This window comes from Triticum dicoccoides, chromosome 6A (assembly GCF_002162155.2).
Source record: "Triticum dicoccoides isolate Atlit2015 ecotype Zavitan chromosome 6A, WEW_v2.0, whole genome shotgun sequence".
NCBI lineage: Eukaryota > Viridiplantae > Streptophyta > Magnoliopsida > Poales > Poaceae > Triticum > Triticum dicoccoides.
Genome location: NC_041390.1, coordinates 569,364,074 through 569,379,377, shown reverse-complemented (window position 1 = coordinate 569,379,377; position 15,304 = coordinate 569,364,074).

Here is a 15,304-nt window from a genome sequence, read left to right as displayed (position 1 = left end):
GGGGAGAGGACGGAGGACGCTGGCGGCTGGGTGGTTGGGGATCCAGAGATTGAGACGTAGGGTTGGGGGGTGGCGGCTGTGGGACGAGAGGGGGAGAGTGGATCGGGGAAGTTAGGGTTTGGGTGAGAGGGTGGGGGGGTGAGGGCTGCCGTTGGATCCAAAAGCATCCAACGGTGGTTGAGGCATGATCCGCGTGATATGCCTATGGACCAATCAGAGCGCACCAAACAATTTGCTGATTTTTTGACCATATAAATTGGTCATGATTGATTACATACAAATTTTTCATTTCATTTTTCAATGCTCAAAATGAGTTTTTTTATGAAAGACCTATCAAATATTTGTTCAAATGATGCCATATTTTGCACAAGTTTACATCTTAGATTGGCAAACAACATTGACAAAGGGAGTTTTTATTTCTTTTGCATGAAAAAACAATTTTCCATTTTTTGAGTGCTCAAAATAAGTTTTTTTGTAAAGAACCTACCAAATATTTTTTGTAAAATTTTACCAAATCAATTTTCTAAAATACTAGGCCATATTTAATGCACAATTGACCAAATGGTTAGGTGTTAAAAGTTTTGATCCACCTCTGGTAAAAAGACAAATTTCCGCCGTTTCAGCAGGAAACGGCTCAAATTTGAACTGCAGTTGCCTCATAGTTTGCTATTTATTTTTCCAAAAATCATTTCTAGGTACATAAGTATCTATTTAATCAGAGAAACATCAAAAGTTTTCCAAGATTTAACCACTAGCTAGGAACGGTCAAGCCCGCCGTTTTGACCGCATTTTGAAACGGGCATAAAAAATTCAAAAAATCAAAAAATTGGAAAACCTTCGCATTGTGTCATTATATGTGACCAAGTTTCCAGGAAAAATAATAAACTTGTAATGCGGTAATTATTTTAAAAAAGTGTTCTCAGAAATGAGCTATCATGTGTGAAGATTCATGGATTTCAAGCCAAACGCTCAATCTTATGGCCACATTCATGGCATAGTTTGTTCAAATGATCTCATATTGTGCACAAGGGTGCATATTGGAATTCCAAACAATGTTTCCTAAGGAAGTTTTCATTTTCTTTCGACGAAAAACCATTTTCCATTTTCTGAGTGCCTGAAATGAGTTTTTTTGTGAAGGACCTACCATATATTTGTTGCAAAATTGGACCTAATCAATTTTATAAAATATTAGGACATATTTAATGCGCAATTGACAAAATGGTTGGGTGCCAAAAGTTTTGATCCACCTCTGGTGAAAAAGACAAATTCCCGCCGATTCAGCTGGAAGCGGGTCAAATTTGAACTGCAGCTGCCTCATAGTTTGCTATTTATTTTTTCCAAAAATAATTTCTAGGTAAATAAGTATCTATTTAATCGGAAATACATGATTTGATGGCGAGATATCGAGGTTTGGACGGTGGCCGAGGGCCCCAACTCTAGAGCGCGTAAGCTCGCATGCCCGCCGCGTGGTCACCGCGTGACCGTGGCGTTGCCATGTGTTCTGGGCGGCCTAGGCATGTCTAGTGGGTTGGGAACTCCCCAGGTAGGTGCTAGGAAGAAAATCACAACATAAGATTCTCACGGGGAGACCAATCGATGCTCAAACATGAATAAGTAGCCAAGTGTTTGATTTGCGGTATGGGAAATGCACATGGCTAATGGGCGTGAAGTTTGGCTGAGGATGATCAGTTACTAAGAAGACCGTCTTCACAAATTTTCACCTCAAAAGGAGGAGCCTAGGTGGTACTTGCTTTACAAAGTACCACACTGGACATAAATATGAATGTTGAAGCTGGGCTCAAAATAATGAATGGATTGAGTTGGCATTTGGTGGAGGATGGTTATTTGGGCATAGGAAAGCACTGTAGAAAATGGATACCATTTGGACATGCCAAAGTGATACTTCCTTCACAATTCTCTTCTATGGACAGAAACTTGGGAAAACTAGTGATAGAGATTGGATGAATGAAATGAGCTAAAAATTGGTGTAGCTAAGTTACATAGGTATGGTCATGCGCTGGTAAATTTTCAGATCATTTGGGTAAGCCTAACTAGTACTTACTTCACAAAGCTTCTCTCGAGGTAGAAACTTTGAAAATTTCCTGAGAAAGATTTACTAGGAAAATTGAGCTGAATATTATCATGTGGCAATGATTTGGGTATGGAAGAGTGCCCGAAAAGTTTGAGGGTAATAGGAGGGGTATAGATAACACTTGCTTTGCAACGTGCCAATTTGGCCATAAAATATATATTGAACCTGGGTTCACATAGATGATTTGACTGAGCTGCAATTTGGAGGAGGGTGATAATTTGGGCATATGAAGGAACTGTATAAATTTCATGTCATTTCGATATATAAAAAAGGTACTTCCTTCACAATGCTTCTAGGTGGACAAAAACTTTGGAAATTTGCCGAGGAAGATTTGCTAGGCAAGTGGAGCTGAATTTTGTCATGCGGTAATGATTTGGATAGGAAAGAGTGCCCAAAAATTCCGAGGGCAATCAAGAATATATAAATAGCACTTCCTTCATAAAGTGCTGTCGTGAACAGAATAGGAAAATGAATATTGTTGAATTAGTTTTGAACTAGGCAAGGAAGGATTTTTACATATTTGATGAATATATGACCCAAAGAATTTATGAGATTTTTTTGGGAATTTTGGGAATGACAGAAATATAGGTTGCTTCACAACCTAGGGCAAAAACTGCCACATGGACATGACACATAGGCAAAACTGATGAGGTGGCGCCTAGTCATAGCAGCCCACCACAATTTACAAGGTTATGACCATCTATATTGGTCATGATCAGCTAGAAATAAGGCAGCAGACCAGTGCTATCTGCTTTATGACCATTTCGTGTAAGGAAATTATGACCTTTCTGACCAAAATGGTCGTTATAGTTTAGGTTTTGGAGCCCCCGAACAACTTTTGACCAATTGGTCTGAAATGGTCATAGATCTATGACCAATTCTTCCAGGGTCACTAACAGAAGGTCACAAGTTGATATATTTCTTGTAGTGGCTCTAGCAATCGAAACGAAAGTAAATACAGCAACATGTTTTATATCATGAAATGCACCAAGTTGAACCAATACATGTCTGCTGGAAAAAGAGTGAGTTATTATTACACGACAGAAACAGAAGATGAGCAGAAGAAGCTAGCTAAACAACACACGACGATACTGACCTGCAAGTCTACAAACAAGATTACCAATCGACTAGAGAACAAACGGATGCATCAGCATCAGCAAACCATGCCTAGCTACCTTACTGAGGGTTAGCTAAGCTAACAACGTACTTCTACATCAAAGACAAACACAACACGGTCCATCACCATCAGTACCTAGCGGCGCGCGGCTCGATCCACTGATCATCTCGATCAATCTCTGGTGCCGGTGGGGGAGAAGCAGCCGCAGAGGAAGTCCCACATGCCCTTCTTCACCCCGTTGTGGTCAGGCATCCTTCTTCTTCTCCGCTGAAACGCACGACTTAAATCGATGGCAACAAGCTGGCTGCTGGCTTTGACTGGGTAAGGGGCGGAAGGAGCTGTGTGTTTGGTGCCCCTCCAACCCAACGCTCCTGTATTTATACTAGTAGCAGAAAGAAACTGGCGTCTCCATCGGCGTCTCATGACAGGAGCAACAAGTGAAAGCGCATGCGATACCACGGAAAGGCTCGCGCGGCGACTTGACAGCGTGTAGAAAAGGGTCCTCGCTAGCAGTTCAACGGGGGCGACGAGACGACGACTTTAGCTTGAGTCCAAGTTGAAGTGTGAACTCATGCTCAGTGTCCAGTGGGACTGTGCCAGTGTGAGCAGCCACTCGAGTCTACTCTGAGTGAATCTCCAAGTCGTTCTGACTTGTAACCTTAATTAGCTTTATGCCCTTCCATGGATGGATTGCCTGCAGCAAGCTTTTATAGATAGATAAAACAGTTTGGTGGTAGTAACATTTATTCTCCTTTTGCATGGTACGCGTATACTGGGACTCGCGTCTCAACTCTCAAGTACGCGTCGTGAATCTTCGAGTTAACTACTCGATCGTGTCACAAGAAAATGGAAAGCCACAAGAAAATGGAAACACACACACACACACACACACACACACACACACACACACACACACACAAAGAAGAGCTCAGCCTAGACCATGTCACTGGGCTTAGTTGCGCTTGTCATAGAATTTTATGTGCAGGATACTTGCTAAATCATAGAATGTTCAGTGAAGTATACTTGCTAAATCTTTATGGTAGAAAAAAAAACCCTCCTTATAATGCAAGTACAACCTGCACTGCACGCACTAGCTACTTTCTTGTCCCAGGTGCTTGACCAGTGACCAGTGTTAGAAGTGAAAAACTAATAGTAGAAAATGACTACTTTTGGATGTCTTGGGATGACCTGACTTTTTCTTTTGAGAATTCTGACGCTTTTGACCGTGTGACACTGTTAGTCAATGTGAGTGTATGACCTTAAGCGCATGTACAATGGTGGCATATGGATACATATGCCCCATGATAAAAAGTAATTTAAGGTATCTACATTAATTTTTTCTCTCCAATGCAAGCTATCACTAGTGGGTCTCATTAAGAAATAGAAAATAAAGACTCTAGTACACATGCATCTCTACTTTTCACTCCAACCTTTTCAGCTTTTGTCACCGGACCACACTTTTTCTCTTCAAGCATCCGCCTCCTGGAGAGGATCCCGCTTCCCTATCCGAACCTACTTTACGTCATATCCGATCCTACATGGCATGTGAGGCATCACCCTGAGACCATGCATTGGCCATGCCCTAAGAGACCTGACGCCTTCAATATCCGATCATTCAACGATTTGCCGGTCGGGCCACAGTCAGTTGGAACGGTTGGACGGAGACTGACTACACTTGTCTCTAGCTGTCCACTGAGAGCTAGCTAAGCTCCCTTGACTGAAGCATGCAGAGAGCGTTTACACTTAGGACAAAATTACTGTTATGACCTAAAAAGCTAATAAAATCATGATTTGACGTTTCAAAAAAAAAATTAATTCTGACCTCTTTGGGAGATGCCAACATCCCTGACGTCTGGGTTCCGAAGCAGACACCAGGTACCATGGCGTCTGGCCCCTGGCCCGCACTGCCCGACTGCCCGTTGACCTACTGACGTGGCAAAGGGGCCAGACACCAAGGACCCTGGCGTCTGGCCCTGGTAGGTTAACACCACGCGCGGGCCCAGCCCACCCACAGGGGCGAATCTACTTACTGGGTTGTGGGGGCGAATGCCCCCACTTGTTTTTTGGGCCCTTTTATACCAGGCCCAGTATGTCCAATGTTGACCCCACTCAGCTCAAGGTGTTTGCCCCCTCTACTCTTAGTTTTCTGTCATATATTTCAAGCCCACGTCCATGTATAGGAAATAATAGCTAGCCCAGCAGCCCGGCTAAATAGAATACGAGCAGGCTGCTGCCCAATTCGCTGGAAACGCACATCGCCTTTGGGAAATCAGGAGATCACGAGCTCGCCGCCTGCCGCCTTGACTGATTGACGCATCGAAGCCGCCGACGCTTGTAGTCCACGGCTGTACGCGGCACCTACACTACACGACGCCACTCCGGCGGCCATCCTCGATTCGCAGTTTCGCACGGTGCATGTCGTTCGGGTCCGGTCGTTCTGCACCGGCAGGAAAGAATCTGTGGACGCTGTCGCGCTGATCAATCAAGGTAAGCCCTAGGTTCAGTTTTCTTGGCCTTTTCCTTCTAATTTCTATATCTTTATTTTGTTCAGTAGTAAATGTATCAAATATCATGTGTACATATATAGATTGTAAATTTGTAATGTATGAATTGATAATTAGGTTGACTGAACCTTGCTAAACGCCTAAATCTACTAATTTTGTATGAACAAGTTTGAAGTCGTTGGAGTAGAATAAAGCCTATGGTGATATTTCACCTTCTGGTATTATGATTTATTTACTGTTCAACTATTTGGCATTGACAGGAAAGCTAATGGAGAGATTACTCGGGATCGACGACTGGTAGTATGCCTGAAATAGTTGATCTGGACAAGCTTACTCGGGATCCATCTAAAAGGAAGAGGCTTACAGATTTTAATGTCAATCAGCATGAGGAGATTAGGAGAAATTACCTGGCATTGGGGGCATATCAACCTTGTCCCTCCAAGTTTAAACCGAGATGGATTGGTAAGAGTAAGCGGTATTTTAATCCCGAATGGTATGATCTGCATCGTAATTGGCTAGAGTACAGTGAGGTAGAGGACGAGGCATATTGCTTGTACTGCTATTTGTTTAGGGACAACATTAAAGGTAACAAACTTGGCCATGATGCATTTGTGGTTGATGGCTTTGTCAACTGGAAGAAGGCAATAGAGAGTTTTGCAACTCATGTGGGCGATCGTGATAGTTTTCATAACAAGGCACTAAATAAATGTGAGGATCTAATGAGAACAGAACAATCAATTCATGTAGCCTTGTATAAACAGACCGACCTTGAGAAGAATGAGCATCTTATCCGATTAAATGCTGCAATTGATGTATGCAGATACTTGTTGCATCAAGGACAACCTTTTTGTGGCCATGATGAGTCAAAAGAGTCTACAAATAAAGGTAACTACAGGGAGCTGATGGATTATACAATTATGCACAATGATGTTATAGCCAAAGCATTCAAAAATGCTCCACTTAATAATCAGTTACTATCTTCAACAATTCAGAAGGATGTTACTGAGTGATTTGCAGAAGAAGTATTGAGTTGTATTTTGAAGGAGCTTGACAATGGCGTGTTCAGCTTATTAGTTGATGAATGTCGTGATGTTTCCGACAAATAGCAAATGGCAGTGGTTCTACGCTATGTAGATACATGTGGGCTATCAAATGAGAGGTTTGTTGGTGTTCTTCATGTGGAGGAAACAACATCTGCTTATCTCAAGTCTAAAATTGATTTTATAATTGCAAAGCTTGGCTTGAGTCTACAACAAGTGAGAGGACAAGTTTATGATGGGGCTAGTAATATGGCAGGTGAGTTTAATGGTTTGCAAGCCAAGATTATGAGGGAGAACAGCTCAGCTTATTACTTACATTGTTTTGCTCATAAACTTAACTTGGTTGTTGTGGCCATTGCAAAAAAGATATTTGATGTTGGAGATTTCTTTGATATGATATCATTATTGGTGAATGTCGTTGGATCATCTTGCAAGAGAAAGGATAAACTTAGAGAGAACCATCGAGAAGAAGTGAGGAAAGCAATTGGTAAGGGAGAGATTGCTACAGGGTCCGTATTAAACCAGGAGCTTTCTCTTCAAAGACCAGGAGATACAAGATGGAATTCTCACTATACCACTTTGTCAAGTTTGTCGAAGATGTTTACCTCAGTGGTAAAAGTTCTAGAGTATGTGGAGGAAGAGGGCTCGGATGCTACTAAGCAACGTCAAGCCAGTGGTCTTCTAAAATATTTCCGGTCATTTGATTCTGCATTCTTTCTACACATGATGATGATTATATTAGCTTTAACAAATGGGCTGTCAAAAACATTTCAGAGAAAGGATATGGACATTGTAAATGCTATATCATATGTGGAATCTGTTAAGCGAGAGCTAGATAAGCTTAGATCTCAACATGGATGGAATTCTCTCCTGAGCAAGGTATGTTCTTTTTGCGACAAGAATGATATCTCAGTTGTGGACATGGAAAAGGAGTACGTAAATCCAAAGAAGCCAAGGTAGAGGACTGGCATTAATAATGAGCATCATTATAGAGTTGATTTTTTTGCTGTCTTGGATTTATTGGCAGAAGAACTAAATCGCAGATTCAATGAGGTAAACAATGAGTTGCTTTGTCGTATGTCTGCTTTCAACCCAAGCGGTCAGTTTAGTCACTATGATCATGAGAAGTTGTTGAAGTTGGCTAAGTTTTATCCGAATGACTTTAGTGATACTGAGTTGGAGCATATTGAGAAGGAGCTTTGCTTGTACATAGATAATGTACGCAATGATACAAGATTTGCTAGCTTGGAAACTATCAATGATCTGGCTAAACTGATGGTATCTGCGAAGAAGCACTTTTCTTATCCTCTTGTCTATCGACTTTTGAAATTAGTACTGACTCTTGCTGTTGCCATTGCAACTGTTGAGATATGCTTCTCCGCAATGAAGCTCGTGAAGAATGCTTTACGTAACAAGACGGATGATGATTATTTGAGCAATAGCCTTATTTGCTTCGTAGAAAAGGAAATGCTAGATAATATTACTAATGAGGTGATAGTTAAACGCTTTCATGCGAAAAGCCGACGTGGGATGAAACGGAAGGAGGTAATGTTCTCAAGCTTATTTTATTTATTTATCAGTATTTACATTCTCTCATATTTAAAGATGTTTCTTTTTCATGCAGCTTGAAGCTTAGAAATTTGGGGCGTATGAATAAAAAGGATAAACATATTGATTTCTCGAGTTTTTGTGCCTTAAGTGGTTAGTTTACATTTACTTTGGGAATGAACTTTTCGTAAGTATATTCGTGAAATATATGACTTTGCTTCTTGCACACTATATATGTGCTTGTGTGGTTGGGTTTTTAAGTGATCTAGCCATTAGTTCGTATATAGTTCTCTGGAAAAAAATTATACTACATCTTTGCCCCCTCTCGCATTTCATCCTGGCTCTGCCCCTGCCCAACCATCCCCAACCTCTCCCTGGCGGCGGCCGAAGGCAAGAACACAGGCAGTTTTCTCTCGCCCCTCTTCTCCCTCACACCAAATCCCCCCTTGAACTGGTGCTTGAATAGAGGCAGTTTATCTATGAACAATATTTGAATCTTCTCCGAATTCTTTTATGTATGATTGGTTATCTTTGCAAGTCTCTTCGAATTATCAGTTTGGTTTGGCCTACTAGATTGATCTTTCTTGCAATGGGAGAAGTGCTTAGCTTTGGGTTCAATCTTGCGGTGTCCTTTCCCAGTGACAGTAGGGGCAACAAGGCACGTATTGTATTGTTGCCATTGAGGATAACAAGATGGGATTTTCATCATATTGCATGAGTTTATCCCTCTACATCATGTCATCTTGCTTAAAGCGTTACTCTGTTCTTATGAACTTAATACTCTAGATGCATGCTTGTGTGGAGTAATAGTAGTAGATGCAGGCAGGAGTCGGTCTACTTGTCTTAGACGTGATGCCTATATACATGATCATACTTAGATACTCTCATAACTATGCTCGATTCTGTCAATTGCTCAACAGTAATTCGTCCACCCACCGTAAAATACTTATGCTCTTGAGAGAAGCCACTAGTGAAACCTATGGCCCCCGGGTCTATCTTCCATCATATTAATCTTCCAATACTTAGTTATTTTCTTTGCTTTTATTTTACTTTGCATCTTTATCATAAAAAATACCAAAAATATTATCTTATCATATCTATCAGATCTCACTCTCGTAAGTGGCCGTGTAGGGATAGACAACCCCTTATCGCGTTGGTTGCGAGGATTTATTTGTTTTGTGTAGGTGCGAGGGACTCGTGCGTAGCCTCCTACTGGATTGATACCTTGGTTCTCAAAAACTGAGGGAAATACTTATACTACTTTGCTGCACCACCCTTTCCTCTTCAAGGGAAAACCAACGCAAGTGCTCAAGAGGTAGCACTCATCTGGATCAAGAGTACGAGGGACGTCACTGAGCTGAACATGTCCAGATCGCGGAGGTGTCGTGCGTTTGGTACTTGGATCGGTTGGATCGCGAAGACATTCGACTACATCAACCGCGTTACTAAACGCTTCCGCTTTCGGTCTACGAGGGTACGTGGACACACTCTCCCCGCTCGTTGCTATGCATCACCTAGATGGATCTTGCGTGTGCGTAGGATTTTTTTTTGAAATTACTGCGTTCCTCAACAGATTATGCCTGAAGGGGTAAACTCCACGTCTATTGTTCTTATTCCTAAGATCCCCAACCCCACAAAGATGTCTGACTATAGGCCTATCAGTTTATGTAATGTTATATATAAGGTTATTTCCAAATGCTTGGTCAATTGGCTAAGGCCTTTGTTAGACAACTTAATATCTTCAGAACAGAGTGCTTTTATTCTAGGGAGGATGATTGTTGATAATGCTCTGGTGGCCTTTGAGTGTATTCACTATATTAAACAAGAGAAGGATCTTACAAAAAGTTTGTGTGCATATAAACTTGATCTGTTAAAAGCATATGATCGAGTGGATTGGGTTTTCTTGAAACAGGTGTTGCAAAAGCTGGGTTTCTCTCATCGGTGGATTGATTGGGTAATGACGTGTGTCATGTCGGTAAGATATTCTGTCAAACTTAACGAAACCCTCTTAGATTCATTTGCATCGTCAAGTGGTCTTCGGCACGGTGACCCACTCTCACCTCTCTTATTTCTGTTTGTGGCGGATGGTTTTTCTACTATTCTGAAGAACAAGGTGGCCATGGGCGAAATCACTCCGGTTAAAGTTTGTAGAAGAGCTCTGGGTGTTATCCCACTTATTATTTGCTAATGATACCTTGTTATTCTTCGAGGCCTCAAGAGCCCAGGCTGAAAATGTGAAGGCAGCATTGGAGATGTATGGTGCGGCTACAGGTCAGAACCTAAACTATAACAACTGCTCCTTATATTTTGGTGGCGCATGTCCTGCAGTAGCTCAGGCTCAAGTTCATGATGCTTTGAATGTTACCAGTATGGTGTTTGAGGAGAAGTATCTTGGCCTCCCGACCCCGGAGGGCCGCATGTCCAAGGGCAGATTTCAGAATCTCCAAGCAAGTCTAACAAAACACCTCATTCAGTGGGGTGACGGCTTGCTAGCTCAACCTAGGCGTGAGGTGTTAATTAAATCAGTGGCCCAGTCCTTGCCTTCTTATATTATGGGTGTATTCAAACTTCCGTATTCGGTTTGTGATGACCTCACGAGAATGGTGAGGAATTTTTATTGGGGGTCAGCAGAAGGTAAGCGTAAAGTGCATTGGAAATGTTGGAATCATCTTCTCCAACCCAAAGACAGAGGGGGTGTTGGTTTTCGGGATTTCCGGATGTTTAATCAAGCTTTGTTGGCTCGTCAAGCATGGCGACTACTAAGTAAACCGGAGAGCCTATGCGCCCAGGTGCTTAAAGCAAAGTATTATCCATATGGCAAGCTGGAGGATACGGTCTTCACAGGAAATGCATCCTCGTCATGGCAAGCTATCAGCCATGGTCTTGATCTGTTGAAGAAAGGGCTGATATGGAGGGTGGGAAATGGTAAGAGTATCCGGGTTTGGAGGGACAACTGGATACCAATGCCTTTTTCGTACAAACCAATATCGCTACAGGGCCAATGCCGTATTCGTTTTGTTTTAGACCTTCTTAATTCTAATGGGTCTTCGAATGTAGAGGTACCGCGACAGTATTTTTTGAGTGCAGATGTCATGGAGATCATGAAAATACAGGCATCTCCTAGATTGGAGGAGGACGCGATTTCTTGGGGACTGGGTAAACTTGGAATTTTTACAGTCAAGTTAGCATATCAGTTTGCCATTCAGGAAGCTCATGGTGCAAACTTAGCTTCTACCAGTACCTCGAGCCCAGGTGGGAGAAGTGCTGGAAACTCATTTCGAAGTGTGAAGTGCCACCAACGATCCGCAATTTTGCTTCGCGACTGGCGACAGATGCCCTTCCAACCTGGAAGAACAAGAACAAAATTGGTCTGGAACTGGTAAGCGGATGTCCGATGTGTGGAACGGAAGTAGAAGACAATTTCCACCCATTCTTAAGATGCCAACGTGGGTGGAATCTGTACAAAGAAATGGCTAAAGTGTGGAAATTGCCAGCAATTGAATCCTTCGTGGACACCGGTAAGGAATGGCTTCTTCATGTGCTCGACCCCTTATGTGATATTGATCGTAGTAAAGTGTTGCTCATCTTTTGGAGGAGCTGGTATGTTCGTAATGAAATTGTGCATCATAAGCCAACGCCAGTCATGGAATCCTCGGTGAGCTTTATGAGGAGGTACTTGGATGAACTAATTGGTATCAAGATGAATTCAGAGATGGACCCGATGAAAGGCAAGGAGTTCATATCTTTTGATCAGCAAGGCAGGGCGGCGACCACCCCACAACAAGCGATCTCTAAACCTAGATGGAGACCACCTGCTCATGACTGGGTAAAATTGAATGTTGATGGCTCGTTTGTAGCAAACGACGATGCTGGTGCTGGTATGATTCTTCGCGACTCTGAGGGCAAGATCATCTTTTCAGCGTGCAGATCACTATTTTCCTGCAGGGATCCAGTAGAAGCTGAGTTATGTGGGATCATGGAAGGGTTATCACTTGCCACACAAAGGTCTGATTTGCCTGTTGCAATTGAATCTGATTCAAGTACGGCAATATATTTGATATCTTCTGGTGAAGTTGACCGCTCAGTTTATGCCTCCTTGCTGAATGAAATTAGACTTTTATTTGGACTTAGACAAACTTGTATTACTCATGTATCGCATGCTCAGAATAAAGCTAGTGATAGTTTAGCTAGGTTTGCTCAAGAGGAGCTGCGAACTATGACTTGGCTAGGGTCTGGCCAGATGAAGTCTTGGGTATTTCCCTTGATGATCATAAGGACATTACTATTTGAGTAATACAAGTGTTCCTGCAAAAAAAAGCAATGAGAAAACAGCCTGAAACAGAACCCAGTTGCCAAGCAACTCGCCAATATCACTACAAGAAATATGTCAACTAGTGACCTTCTGTCTGTGACCCTGGAAGAAATGGTCATAAATCTATGACCATTTCAGACCAATTGGTCAAAAGCTGTTCGGGCGGCTCCAAACCCTAAACCATTGCGACCATTTTGGTCAGAAAGGTCGCAATTTCCTTACATGAAATGGTCATAAAGCAAACAGCGCTAGTCCGCTGCCTTATTTCTAGTTGTTAACGACCAATATAGATGGTCAGAGCCTTGTAAATTGTGGTGGGTTGCTATGACTAGGCGCCACCTCATCAGTTTTGCCTATGTGTCATGTCCATGTGGCAGTTTTTGCCCTAGGTTGTGAAGCAATCTATATTTATGTCATTCCCAAAATTCCCAAAAAAAATCTCATAAATTCTTTGGGTCATATCTTTGTCAAATATGTAAAAACCTTCCTTGCCTAGTTCAATAATAATTCAAAAATATTCATTTTCCTATTCTATTCAGAATAACAGTTTGTGAAGGAAGTACCACTTTGGCATGTCCAAATAGTATCCATTTTCTACAGTGCTTTCCTATGCCCAAATAACCATCCTCCACCAAATGCCAGCTCAACCCATTCATTATTTTGAGCCGAGCTTCAACATTCGTATTTATGTCCAGTGTGGTAGTTTGCAAAGAAAGTACCACCTAGGCTCCTCCTTTTGAGCTGAAAATTTGTGAAGACGGTCTTCTTAGTAACTGATCATCCTCAGCCAAAACTCACGCCCATTAGCCATGTACATTTCCCGTACCGCTAATCAAACACTTGGCTGCTAATTCATGTTTGAGCATCGATCGGTCTCCTCGTGAGAATATTATGTTGTAATTTTCTCCCTAGCACCTACCTGGGGAGTGCCCAACCCACTAGACATGCCTAGGCTGCCCAGAACACATGGCAACGCCAGGGTCACGCGGCGGGCATGCGAGTTTACGCACTCTAGAGTTGGGGGCCTCGGTCACCGCCCAAACCTCGACGTATCGCCACCAAACCATATATTTATGATTAAATAGGTACTTATGTAACTATAAATGATTTTTGAAAAAAATAAATAGTAAACTATGAGGCAGCTGCAGTTCAAATTTGACCCGCTTCCTACTGAATCAGCGGGAATTTGTCTTTTTCACCAGAGGTGGATCAAAATTTTTTACACCCAATTTTTTTGTCAATTGTGCATTAAATATGGCCTGGTATTTTAGAAAATTGATTTGGTCCAATTTTGCAACAAATATATGGTAGGTCCTTCTAAAAATAACTCATTTCGGGCACTTGAAAAATGGAAAATGTATTTTCCGTGCAAAGAAAATTAAAACTCCCTTAGGCAACATTGTTTGGAATTCCAAGATGCACCCTTGTGCAGAATATAAGATCATTTGAACAAACTATGCCAAGAATGTGGTCATAAGATTGATTATTTGGCTTGAAAGCCATGAATCTTCACGCATGCTAGCTCATTTCTGAGAACACTTTTTTAAAATATTTGCCATATTACAAGTTTATTATTTTTCCTGGAAACATGGTCACATATAATGACACAATGCAAAAGTTTTCCCATTTTTTGATTTTTTTGAATTTTTTATGCATGTTTCAAAATGCGGTCAGAACGGCGGGCTTGACCGTTCCTAGCTAGTGGTTGAATCTTGAAATTTTTTTAACGTTTCTATGATTAAATAGATACTTCTGTACCTATAGATGATTTTTGGAAAAAATAAAGAGCAAACTACGAGGCAGCTACAGTTCAAATTTGACCCGCTTCCTACTAAATCGGTGGGAATTTGTCTTTTTCACCAGAGGTGGATCAAAACTTTTGACACCCAACCATTTGGTCAATTGTCAATTAAATATGACCTAGTATTTTAGAAAAATGATTTGGTACAATTTTGCAACAATTATTTGGGAAGTCCTTCACAAAAAAAAACCTCCTTTTGGGCACTCAAAAAATGGAAAATGGTTCTTTCGTCCAAAGAAAAAGAAGACTTCCTTAGGCAACATTGTTTGCCATTCCAATATGCACCCTTGTGCAGAAGATGAGATCATTTGAACAAAATATGCCATCAATGTGGCCATAAGATTGATCATTTGGCTTGAAAGCCATTGATCTCCACACGTGATAGCTCGTTTCTGAGAACACTTTTTTAAAATAATTGCCATATTACAAGTTTATTATTTTTCCTGGGAACTTGGCCACATATAATGACACAATGCGAAGGTTTCCCAATTTTTTGATTTTTTTTGAATTTTTATGTCCGTTTCAAAATGCGGTCAAAACGGCGGGAATGACCGTTCCTAGCTAGTGGTTGAATCTTGGAATTTTTTGGTGTTTCTCTGATTAAATAGATACTTATGTACCTAGAAATGATTTTTGGAAAAAATAAAGAGCAAACTACGAGGCAGCTACAGTTCAAATTTGACCCGCTTCCTACTGAATCGGCGGGAATTTGTCTTTTTCACCAGAGGTGGATAAAAACTTTTTACACCCAACCATTTGGTAAATTATGCATTAAATACGGCCTAGTATTTTAGAAAAATGATTTGGTCCAATTTTGCAACAATTATTTGGGAGGTCCTTCACAAAAAAACCTTCTTTTGGGCACTCAAAAAATGGAAAATGGTTCTTTC